Here is a 10,874-nt window from a genome sequence, read left to right on the forward strand (position 1 = left end):
ATTTTAGGTAAAGTGATTTTCCAAAGAGAACATATATATGTATATATACATATTTTAAAAGCAATCAGTGTAGAAAATCCTGCAGGAATTCGTTTTGAAGTTTCACAACTGGGCTTAAAGTTGGCTTACAGACATTTTCTCACTTTCCTGGATCGAAGTGGAAGTCGGAGCCAACGTGCTCATTCAATTGGAAAGTTGTATGGAAATGTGTTCCCCAAAAATTCGGGGGCATGTGAGGCACGTTCGCGAGATGTCGCTTTTGGCCATTTGGCTGCCATTTCGATGCCATTTTGTTGGGCTGCTGACAATTATCGATCAGTTCAGCCAGCCGAAGGATAAGGGAAGGGACGGGGTGAACCGAGGGGAATCACGCACAATGGCCGAGCTTAAATGGGCCAACGCATCCTTGCATCCTTGGCCTCATTTGCATAAATGACGCGAACATCCCGCATGTTTTTGGGCCCTGAACGAGCCATTTATATGTGCATATGCGGGGGGGCACTCACAGGAAAGGGCTGGAAACAGCCATCAATGGCTGAGGGTCCATTTTGCCCACGATTGCTGCAACAATTGTTGCATTAAGAGTCCTCCTGCAATTTGCGGGAAAATTGCGCGAAACGTTTCAGGGCCATTTCAAGCGAACCGGTCATTCAAGGGTTAAGAGCCTAAATCAGGACCTTCAAATGAAATGTCTTCATGAAATTAAGCTGGGCCAAAATTAAAATGCAACGCTGACGAGAACGAAAAGAAGGGAGCAAGAAATATTAGTCCCGGCCAAGTGTAATTGCCAAGTGTTTTATTGCCAAATTTTCGGAGCACTAAGTCGCCTCCGTCGTCTAACGTCGAACATTTGTCAAGGACCCTGCTTCGCCTCCTTTTCGTGATCATAAATTCTCAGCCCCCTTGACTTTTCGCGCGGAATTCATTAGTTTGTTCTGTGTGTGTTCGGTGAGTGCCTGTGCTCAGCTGTGGGCCAAATTAAATTACGTTTAATTACTTGGCCCCTTACTTGGCTCATAACTTTGGCCAGCTCTCGAGCATGCCTTCCGCTGATAAACTCTGGGCCCCGGTCCATATGTTCTCGGTCTGTCATCTCTAGACAAATGTCCCCAACTCGAGGACCCTTGAAGATATTGGGAATTCGGAGAGGCAAGTGCAGCTGCAGCTGCTGAGCTGCATCTGCCGTTGAGTTGGCCCAATCACTTTTGGCCACTTCTGCCTGCTGCCGACATCTGGAAAATATTTTTGTTGACTCTCGAGTGGCGACAGCCGGCTAAGACGGAGATGAGATGCGTCCTCGACCAGTACAAGATGGCCCACGATAAGTTAACGGGCGATAAGGGCTTAAAACTGCAGGCGATGGCTAATACAAATGCTGGCCACAAATATTCTGTTCCTGAAAACAACACTCGAGGCTCAAGTGTTTATGTAGAAATTTATGTTGGGGCTTGACATTTTCGGTTTAATTTGTTGAAAAGCCCTAGATATTAATATTAAGTATTTTTGTATTTATGAAATGTTTAAATAGATATATATATATATGAAATATACATAATTTAGTATTAAGACGTCTCAGTTCAAAGTATAAATTATAAAAAAGAATAAGCAAAACTAAATTTTAAAATTCCACTTAAAAGGTTGACAGAAACACCTTTGTTTTTAAATTACGTCAGATTACAAATTTTTAAAATACAACTTTTTAGCCCCCCATTGGTTATGGTAGAGTTAACTTTGCAGAACTATTATTCCCAGCCAGAAGTTGCAGTTAACTTTCTAATTACCTCGACTCCGCTGCAAATTTCCACAACTCAATTGCGTTTGCCAAAAGCCTTTGTTTCTATTTGGCTTTGGCCAAAACAGAACCAAAAATAAAGTTGGGCCATTTCTGGGCTAGGCACTCGCACTCGATATCCAAATTGATGTTAAATGGCAAACTATAAAAAATAAATCAGTGTGGGTAAGTTTGCCTTGCGATTCGGGAGCATGACCTCAATTAATTTCAAGTGGGGTGGTGTGGGCCGGGCTGGAGTGTTGGTCCAAGCGAAAGTTTGGCCGTTCTGTTAGTTTTTAAATAATTTTCTACAAATTTTAATTGAACCCAGTGAGCATGGAGCGAGCGTTTAAAGCCAAGTTTTTGGCTGAAATGTAGCCAGCTGCGATCTGCGCTTCACTCAACCGATTTGCAGTAAATAACTTTCGCCGGCTCTTCGTCCTTTTTTTTATATTTTTTTTCCACCATTTTTCCCGGCCCGTTGATGTGTGTGGCTGACCGCAGCATGTGGCCGCCGGTCGCGTCCTTTCCCGCTTTTCTTTTTCAGCCGGATTTTTCCACATGCACCGCACACGCATATAAATAACAAAAGCGAGGAGGAAAAACAACCGATGGCCGGCCAACAACAAACGTGGCCAAAAGGCAGCAAGTGTAACTAATATATCAGAGCCGGCCACTCGGCAAAAAACAAATACGCGCAATCCATCTACATATGTAGTTGAAACAATAATAGCACTTGCGATTGGTCAGGCCGGGCAATCCAGGGAGTACATTAACCTTGATAAGCTTTCTATGGGTTCTCTGGAAAAATAATATATTAAATAAAAATATAGAAACGGACTGTTTTCTCTCAGGGCATTTTAACATAAAAACCTGATTTTAAAGGCATTTTGTATGGTGGTTGATTACCAAATCAATCAATAAACAAAATCAAATGAGAAAGGTTTTTACAGCCCATCAATTATATTAACATTAAAATGCTTTTAGTAAATGGTATAAAAACTATTGTTTTTATATTTTAAATGTAGGTATCCCAATAACAATTGTATATCTATAAATATATTATATAAACAAAAATAGACCAAATATAACTTAACAAATTTAACTTTACATAAAAGTAAACACAATATTTACTTTAAAAAAAGATACCTACATATAGTTCTTCAATTAATTATATGGGATAAGCCACTGTTTTATATAGAGTATAATAATTATGGAATTAAGCCCTTGCGGTGTCTTTCCCAGTCCCTTCATTTGAATATTTAATTGCATTCGCTATGCCAATATTGATTTAACTTTAAATATGTCTGTATTTCAACATTGATTGAAGCCAACACAAAACTCGCAATTCATTCGGTCAGATGCAAATATTTGTGCTTTTCTCGTGGCAATTATTAAACTTAATCAAATGAAAACCGCGCGCCGAACCTCAATTAACTCAGCTATAAAAATCATTTGCGGTCATTTGGCGTTGGCAAAACAGAGCCAATATTTTGTAAAAAAAAAGGGTCAAAACGAGACGGATCGAACGCATTATAAATAAACGTTTGCTCACAATATTTATACACATGTGTAAACAGTTTTTCCAGGAAGGTGAGTGGCACCAATGATATGTTGACCGCAAATTTATATCGACTTTGCCCGGACTATTCGCACTCGTTCGCATTGAAATATTAATGCGATTTACATTTGTAATTATGTGTACAATATTTTAATTTGCATAATTTAGTAACTTGTGTGGCCGGCCAAAAACGACAGGTGAAATGGCTAGGGTTCATCGCTGATGACCGACCTTCCTTCCCCATTTCAGCCAAATTAATTTGCAACCAGCTTCGCTTCGTCTCGCATTTCCAGTTTTGGCCAGATTGAAAAACTTTTGCTAACCAGACAATGCCACAGAGCAGGGAACATAAGGGGTCAGTGAGGAAGGTAATGAAGCATTCGTCCGGACGGCAATTGAAATGTTTATCCTCGAGTACGCAAATCCAATTGCCAAAACGAAAATCAGATGCAATGCATTTGCATTGTGCCAGCCAACAGAGATGAGCAAATTTTTGGATGGGATGGTGTTTCCTTAAAAAAAATGTGAAGGTCCTTCAGGTTATCAAATGGGATTTGCCAATAGATATTACGTATTATTAGTTTTTGGTCCTCTTCTTTTTAGCAATTTTCTATGAATAGTAACCTTATTTATTTCGGTAACTCATTAAATTATATAATCCTTCTTTAAGCCAATATATATTTCTGTAAAATTCTTAACGATTTTATTAAATAACACATTTTCTCGTGAACCTATAACAACCATTAAATGTAATATATCATATATGTATTTTAAAACTCAATTTATAACTCGAATATTATTATCTGTGGTTAAGCAAACGCTTTCGCTTGATTTGAATAAATATTATGAGGAGATAAGCAAACGATTTTATCTCCAAATATATGCAGCTTAAAAATATAATTTATTTATTCAATAGATCTAAGATCCTAGTAAATGCGGAAGAGTATTTAGCCTTTAAGCCATCTCTCCACATCCTGATCTGCTGGCTTTTCCTGCACAGACATTTTTAGCTCCCGACCCCGCCCCCTTTTGGAACGCCCCCCGGCACATTGGCAATTCATGCGAAACATTTTGCATGCTCAAAAGTTGCATTTTTGCTCAATAAAATTGCAATAAAGGCGATGGAGGGGATAAACTGGACATGCGAATCGCTTTGGACTCCAATATCCTTTGTTATTCTGCGAGGCAAAACATTTGCTCAGAGGATGTGCCAGGATACGGGTATTCTCGTTCATACGGCATAAGCAATTGATTTGCAGGCACAGGACCAGGCACTCGAACGGATGATCGAATTAGGGCCAAGACCAGGATCCGGACAAAGGAGGGCCAAGGACCAAGGACCGAGGACCGAGGAGCAAGGACTTTGCATGGCCAGCTGTCCGGCTGCCACTTTGGCTGCCCTCTTGAGTGACAAATTAGCCACTTTGGGGCTTGTAATTCCCGCCGTTGGAGGCGACAACAAGAAATGACCGCAATTTGCGCCGGGCGCCGAGTGATTGGTGAGCCTTTTCGGAGGACAAGGATCCTGCGCCGCTCTCACCTACAAAACGGAATAAAGATGCTCCGCGGCAACAATAAAGACAGGCAACCAGCCAGCCAAGCAGGCAATGACAGTTATAAATAGCCAAGTAAAATTGTCAAGGGGCAGGAGGTGACAGACGGAAACTACACAGAGAAAAAAATCACTACGGTTTGAATTTAATTTTAAATCTAATTTTAAGTGTCTAAAAGTAGGCTGTACAAATTGGTAAGTCGCCTTTTTGAAACAATTCATTGTACTGTTGAACTTACAAAACATTGTCGATACTTTTAGAAACCTAAAAATGAAATTGTGATTTCAAAACCACAGTGTTTTGTGTGACCATCCGAAGACCTAAAATTGCAAGATCGAAAAATAATTGATGGGTCACTTAACAAATCCCACTTAAATAAGTTTTTTAGTATTATATCAACATTAATAATGTTCTATAAAATTTACTTGTATAATCTTCCTTTTAATATGTTAGCTTCTTATAAAAATTACGTCACGATTGTAATACTTATTATTTTTACAATTTTAAAAATATTTATTAAGCCCCTAATTAACTTAAAAATATTTAAAAAAAAATTATATTCTTAGTGTAGTGAAAAGTGGCAGCAGCAGGACACGATTTTTGCTCTTGTTGTTTGCTTCTTTCGCCGCACACAAAACTTCCAGTTTATTCAAAGTTACAGGACACGCTGTCCCGGCAGCCAGGACATATTCTCCATGGCAACCGTCGTCGTCCTTGCTGCACCGTCAGCATCATTATGGCTAATAAACATTGCCATTTGCGGCTGGCCAACAGGGCGAGAATCAGTAGGGCAGCAGGGAATGGGTCCTTCATCACCCAGGGACTCCGTCAGAAGGTGAAAGTTACTCAACTTATGGGCAAAGTTTCACTTAATGATCAATGAAAGTCTCAGCCGAGTAAGTAAGTCTGGAAGTGGGTTAAAGGTCGCCAAAAGAAACAAATGACCAACTGCTTAAAGAGGTTATTTTCTACAGATCAAAGGCTGCACAGTGTTCCGAATGATTTCTTTATTATTTTTTTAATTTGATGAATTACATTTACCTTCCAAATAAACACATCAGGATTATTCAAAGCAAGAAAACATGATTTCTGTTTTATTTTTAACCTTTTTGCTGACCACATCCAGGGTGACAAAAATGGTGAGGGCAAAAGTTGAAAGGGTCGAGAAGCCGAAAGTAAAAATTCATCGGTTTGCCACAAAGTCCTGACCCTCTTGATGAATCACCTGCTAATTTATCACCTGGATTTACGTGTCCATTGTGCAGTTGGGCGAGGCACTCGGCTTATTTAGTGCTTTCCTTTCATGAAACTTGAATCTTCATCCTTGCCTTATGCTCATGCATCAAATGTGGACAGACGTGCAAATTGTTTGTAAATAAACTGGGCGAGAGCCTGGGCATAATGCATCGAGGATCCGGAAAGGTCCTCAAGCGGGCGTGGAGCATAAACAGGAGTGGCTTAAGACCATGTTTGTGCATAAACAAATTAAGTTTCCAAAAGCAAGAAGCCCAAATAGGAAAAGTCGAGAGCAGCAGCTGATGCATCAACTTTCTCTTCGGATTCTATACTATAAGTCTTCCTAATAGCTCCCGCTTATATCTCTACCCACTTTCCACCATTTTGTCTCTAAACTTCTTATATTAATAGCTAAAGGTGAGTGGTTCAGACTAGACAAGCTGGCTAAGCGGAGGCTGCTTGCTAGATGCTAAAACTTGCCCAGACTCGTCAGCTTCTAATTAATTATGAAAAGTGCCACGCCCACACGCCCAAACTCCCAGGAACCAACACATATACACACACTTGCCATGAGCTTTGGCTGGTTTATGGAGCGCGAAAAAATATAAAAGTTGCCAAAGACGGCTGGGCAAAAAATGGAAATAATGGTAAAGATTCGACTGCTAAATATCCTTGTATAAGAACCTGTAACATAAATATAAAATTGGGTGATTGATTTAATAATGGTATTCTGTTGAACATATTTTTTCATCCGGTTCAAAGGACCAACAGGTTAAGACGGTTATTGAAACTAGACTAAGAACCGATTTATTATTTGTTTCTTAGCTGTTAATAAAGGATTTATTTGGTTAACCCATTAGTATACCCCCCATATCCAGGGTATTTTTTCTGTACTATCTGGCCTGGCAAAAACCGGATTCGCGCAGAGAAGCCGCACCACTTAACGGCTACCCAGGATTCAACACATCCCCATCGCATTCCGCCTCCGAGAACGCACACAAAGCAAATTGCTATAGTCAATTTAATTAAATTTGTTTGTGGGCCCAACGAGGCGCAGTTAACTCCTAGCAAAAGCAAAAGCAAAAGCCCACCGATTTCAGGAAGGAATGGGATGGGGGGATGGATCTGAACGGATATTCGCTGGGGCCAAGCGAAATCCAAAATCCTCGCGAATCGAGGAGTCGATACAAAAGGATGCGTTTATCTCAATTCTATTTGCGCAAAAGGAGGGCAGATTTCCCGATAGCTGCCTCGTGGAGCGCTTTTCAAATGTTTACCGTGGAATCTTGGCAAACGAGATTTGTCTTGGCCAACAGATAGCACCAGAAGTAAGACAGCCAAAGAGCTGGCAGCAATAAAATTAAATTTGTCCGGAAATGCTGAAGCTTTTCATTAGAATCAAGATAGAGAGACGGCACACACATTTCGAAATCAAATTGCAATTTCTTTACAAGCAGTTAGCCCGAATATTTTGATGATTTTATTTCGGGCATTCGCTTGCAAGCAATTTACATTTTAAAATATTTTTGTAAATTAATTTATTGGATTCCAGTGCCAGAAGAGGACAGGCTATGCATATTCATGAAATCCCTGCCATTATTTAATTTGGCAGAGGACAATGTGGCAACTGGCCCCAATTAAAATCCCCATTCAACAAGTTGGCTCTAATCCCCGACTAAGCCTAATTACAATTTGTTAATTTCGCCTGCTTTCTCTAAATGACAAATAAAACGCAACCATAATTTTAATACATGTTTTTTCCAGACTCGTTGGTTTTTTGTTGACCTCCGGCAAACACGCGGCGTATGCGCAATTTATTTACAGACCCACACTTTCAGTGTGTTTTGGTTGATTGCATTGGCTTGTTTAAACATTTACAATATGCGTTTTATTCGTTTCGACAGCAGTTGGTAATTTTTCTGGGCCAAAATCGCGATTACCAAGCCCCAGTTACATGTCTCGCCACTTTGTTCAGTGTGTCTTTAGTGGCAGCTCTCGTCTAAATTGAATTCACCCACTCATTAGTTGTGCTTTGAATGCAACAGTTTGTTGCCTGATTGCTTGTTGCATTCATTAGTCCCTTAATGCAATTGCCATGCACTCTTGTGCAACCCGAGTATAGTATAACTGACGACGAGCTCTCGATGCGACCTTGTGCCACAGACATGCGGCGCATCCTTTTCGGCAGCCGGATCCTTCCATATATACACATGTACACATTCCGCCCTGAGATGGCAGAACCGTCAATCGCCAAGTAATTGCATTTACCAGGCACGTATGTTGACGATAGTTAATTTTGTAAGTGTATCTCGATATCGATTGCAGTTTGCCAACGTGCGGGAGAGTGTGTGTAAGTTTGCCGAAGGGAAACGGATGCCACTGGAAAACGCAGGAATAAGAACAGTACACTGAAAATAAATGAAATAGAACTCGTACTTACATTTTAGTTTTGAAAAATTTAATTTTTTTTAACATTCTTTACTGAAAGATAGCAAAGGTACTATATTGAATAGTATAACTAGCGAATTAAATTATTATTATTATTTAAAAATGGTAGTACATATATGTATTTTTTAATTTCCTTTCTAAAAGGTAGTAAGGAGATGAGCTAATAGATGGGTTTTTCGTTTAGACAACTAAAAATAATTTTTAATATATAACTATAAAAGATACTATGTTAGTATTTTTTTAAGTTTGTTTTAGTCAATTAAAAATAATCCTTACTGAACGGTAGTGAAGGTACTATATTAGATATTATTACTCTCAAAGCTGAGCGAATTGAAATTATATTTCTGTCAATTAAAAATAATACTAAAAACACTTTTAAAATTTAATACCTTAAAGCAGAGATCGTCTTAGTGTTTTTTTTTTTAATTTAGAAGTAATTGTAGTCGTTAAATAAGTTTCTTAAATTTTTTTTTACTAAGTATTAATGTTAAGGGGCATCACTATTTTCAATCGCATAAGACCTGAAGAGTTAGGAATAACAGTGTTAAAATATACTCAAAAAAATACAAATGACACAGCTTTTTTTCCCGTGCAGCTTGAACTTATACTCAAGTTATTTACGATGGCGAAAATTTGAAGAAGCCGGGGCCGAAACGCAATGAGGCGAAACGCCGAGGAAAAATGCAATTGCCAAGGAAACGCCAACGGCAACCGACAATGATAGAAATTCTGCTGAACGAAAAGTCCGCCGAATCCTTGCGATCCTTGCAAGTGGAATTTTGTGCCAGCAATTATGTTGATTTCTACGTCGAAAAGGGCTGGTCCAATTAGTTGGACGGAATCGCTGGTTAATTACGAAACAGGTTCAAGGCAACCTCCCCCGGCCTTCAAGAATGAAAACGACCTGCAAACGCAATCAACTTTCGGGTACCGAAATCATCAACAGGATGCCCCGGAGCGATCTACGTCTCAGGGCCATAATGGATTTTTAAAAACCAATTTCCGCTCCATTCCGGCGGTGGGATGCCGAACAAAAAAACATTGAAAACTAATAACCCGTTCCGCTTTCGTTCTCCGGGGGATCGGGTAAAATAACCGGAGCTACTCAGGCAGCTACTAAGGAAATTGTTTCAATTTCAAGCAATGTTCAAAGGACGGAGGTTGTTCACCGTGTAGTACGATTAAAATTCACTTTCGTAATATTTATATAGAAACAAATTACATTTTCTCTGCTTCGACAAGTTTTTCGGTAAAACAATTTAATTTCGCCAAACAAAAGTCGACGAAGAAGTGGCAAGAAAAGCGACCAAAAATTAAATAGACGAAGGGAAAAAAAATGAGATGCACTTAAAAATTTACGAGGCTTGAGAGTCCTGTGGCCATAAAAAGGAGTCGGGAGGGTAGGAGGGCAAAAGTCGAGCCATTGACTGACTAGCCAAAGTTCTTATACCAGCTTCGTTCGGTATATATATATGTACGTAGGTGTTGCCACGGCGAATTGAAAAAGTTTAGACGAAGCCGCCGCACCCAAAACTTTATGAGCGCCCCCCGAGCGCTACTCCTTGTGCTTTTCTGGATGGCGGCCTTTTTACGACCGTTTTAATGGCGCAACAGCGGCCCGAAAGAAACCAAAAAAGCCAAAAACTTTGCCGGCGGTCAACCAAGAGCAGCAGATGCAACAGCTTCAGCGGTGAACTGCTAAGATGGAAGGTGCGCCAATAAAGCCAGAAATGGCAGGATGAAATCAGGAATTCCAAAGGTTTCTGCAATCTATATTAGTATTTGCCACTTATGACCTTGGCTAAAGACCAATCAGAATAATGTCTTTATTAAGCACGTTCTTGACAAATTTAAAACTATGTTATGTGACCTATTTTGATGTCGTCTTATATACCTACATTTTTCTATGATTTTAAGATATCTTTTTTTATCATCTACCACTTGCATTACTTACTTGGGATTGTTATGTAAAAATAAAAACAAATCAAATGGATACCATTACGAATGGCTAGATGCATATATAATATTGGTTCTTCAGCACCATTTTCTTTAAAAAGCTCAAAATGAAAATAGTAGACAAGAAAATTTTAAGGGTATAACTGGAGAGTTACGTAACTTTAAATAAGGTTAACAATTATTACAAATTGTGATGTGTATTTTATTGTGGTTTTGGTTACTGTATTATAGTAAAACTACTAAAAATGGTAGGTTGTGCGTATTTTGTTGTTGTGAGAGTAACTATTTCGTTGGTCAAATTGACAATTCGATGGATAGGGTCCATTTAACTATTATATTAGTCTATTTC

This window comes from Drosophila subpulchrella, chromosome 2L (genome assembly GCF_014743375.2).
Source record: "Drosophila subpulchrella strain 33 F10 #4 breed RU33 chromosome 2L, RU_Dsub_v1.1 Primary Assembly, whole genome shotgun sequence".
NCBI classification, from domain to species: domain Eukaryota; kingdom Metazoa; phylum Arthropoda; class Insecta; order Diptera; family Drosophilidae; genus Drosophila; species Drosophila subpulchrella.